General features: G+C 43.0%; 1 protein-coding gene across 4 annotated transcripts in view; it reads right to left on the bottom strand.

The window, feature by feature from the left end:
- The window catches only part of LOC102671696 (glutamate receptor ionotropic, NMDA 2B), a 279,360-nt gene extending 278,392 nt beyond the window's left edge, over positions 1-968 (bottom strand). For all 4 annotated transcript variants that reach the window (XM_031508324.1, XM_006611175.2, XM_031508323.1 and 1 more), the window contains exon 1: positions 902-968. The gene's annotated coding sequence lies outside the window, so the exon portion shown is untranslated. The remainder of the gene's footprint in view (positions 1-901) is intronic.
- Between the last annotated feature and the right edge of the window lie 1,296 nt (positions 969-2,264).

A 2,264-nucleotide genomic window follows, 5' to 3' on the forward strand; every position in this document is an offset into this window, starting at 1 on the left:
ATTCGAGAGTAAAGCTCGACTTCACGATCCCTGTTAAAGCACAAATAGCNCGTCGATTAATCCTTCTCGCCCCCTTGCCGCGTATCACCAGAAATAAATTAACCTCTGCCACGCTGAGGGGGGATGATCGAGGGTATTCTTGGAAAGAGGATTCGAAGCCGCGTAAAAATCACAGCGACTCGGGTGGTGGCGGTGAATAATGGTCGCGGAGGGGGTCGATAAAGGAAGAAAGATTAAAATTAAAGGAAGGTAGAGAGGGGATCGCGAAAAGTTTGCTCGCGTCTCGAGACAGATATTCCATTAGGAACGGGGAGTTGGAGCCAAGTTGGACACCGCAAAACCGCGTTTTTACCCAACGATCGGCCATCCTCCATCCGTCATATTTCCTTTCCCTTCCCCTCGTATCCCCCGAAGAGAAAAATCGAATTTCTCGATCCGGCGGAAAAAATGGCGCGCGCGATCTTCCACGCATTTGGCGTAAATCCAGTCACCAGCGACGCGAAGCGTTTCTTGCGAAACTCGATTCGAGTTCGATCCCAAGAGAAGGAGGGAATTTTATTTTAATTACGGAGACTATTTCGATCGAAGGAAGGAAAAAAGGGAAGGGAGATTTAACGCGGAGTGATGGAGAAGGAGGAAAGTGACGAATCTGCGACGGATCGGGAAAGTTTAACGCGGTCGAAGGATCGATCTTCGATCCTGTTCGAAACTTTCTCGATCCCTCGTCGAGAGAGAGAGAGAGAGAGAGAGAGGAAGGAACGAGTTTAAGTTTCTCGAGGGAAAAGAGAAATCGATAAGGAGATCTAAGGGGAAATTCTTGATGCGTACGATTCCTTGTTCGAGGGAGGACGAAGCAAACACTCCGAATCCTTATCCAACTTATGGAGAGAATCTCACTCACGAATATGTGTCGGCCACGTACGTTTCCATTCCATTCGTCTTCTCGCGATTTGGAGGAGAGAGAGGACGGATCCTGGAATATTATATTCGTAGAATCCCGTGGAAAGTGAACACGAAAACTGTTGTAAACGGTGTCACACTCGATGCGCGATGAGAGAACACGCGAGCCGAGAGGAGCGGAAACAGGCGAACGCGAATAGGTGACGGCGACGGTGGCGGAAACGAAGGAGAGAGGAGGCAGCTGTCGGCCAGTCGCGAGACGCGAACCAAACCCAACTGAAGTGCGACGTTTCTGTATCCGCGACCGCACCCCCGCCATCGCCCCTCCACCCCCAACAAAACCACCCGCGCACGCGTTTCGCTCCGGAAGCCGGATACGGGGCTGCTCTTCTTTTTCTTCTTTTTCTTCTTCTTCTTCTTCTTCTTCTTCTTCGAAGGCCAGAAGCCGCCGATTTTCCGCAAGGAAAAAGTTTTCAGGATCGGAGAAAAGGTAACATTGATTCCGGTAAATTTTCCATCGTTTGTGGCCAATTTTTCATTCGTAATGATTCTTCTTCTCCTTCTTCTTCTTCTTCTTCTTCTTCTTGTTTTTCGAAGACCAGAAGCCGCCGATTTTTCGCAGGGGAAGAACGGAAATATTCAGTTTGGTAAATTTTTCGTAATTTATAGGCAATTTTTCATTCGTAATGATTCTTCTTCTTCTTCGTATTCTTTGAAGGTCAAAAGCCGATTTTTCGCAGGGGAAAAACGGAAATATTCAGTTTGGTAAATTTTTCATAATTTATAGGCATTTTTCATTCGTAGTAATGATACTCCTTCTCCTTCTTCTTCTTATTCTTTGAAAGTCAAAAGTTGATTTTCAGGCAGGCAAAAAAGGTAATATTGATTTTGGTAAATTTTTCATTCATCGTAATGATTCTCCTTCTCCTTCTTCTTTTTCTTCTTTGAAAGTCAAAAGCTGATTTTCAGGCAGGCAAAAAAGATAATATTGATTTTAGTAAATTTTCCATCAATTTTTCATTCATCGTAATGATTCTCCTTCTCCTTCTTCTTTTTCTTCTTTGAAATTCAAAAACTGATTTTCAGGCAGGCAAAAAAGGTAATATTGATTTTGGTAAATTTTCCATCAATTTTTCATTCATCGTAATGATTCTCCTTCTCCTTCTTCTTTTTCTTCTTTAAAATTCAAAAACTGATTTTCAGGCAGGCAAAAAAGGTAATCTTGATTTTGGTAAATTTTTCATTCATCGTAATGATTCTCCTTCTCCTTCTTCTTTTTCTTCTTTGAAACTCAAAAGCTAATTTTCAGGCAGGCAAAAAAGATAATATTGATTTTAGTAAATTTTCCATCAATTTTTCATTCG

This window comes from Apis dorsata, unplaced genomic scaffold (genome assembly GCF_000469605.1).
Source record: "Apis dorsata unplaced genomic scaffold, Apis dorsata 1.3 scaffold_83, whole genome shotgun sequence".
NCBI lineage: Eukaryota > Metazoa > Arthropoda > Insecta > Hymenoptera > Apidae > Apis > Apis dorsata.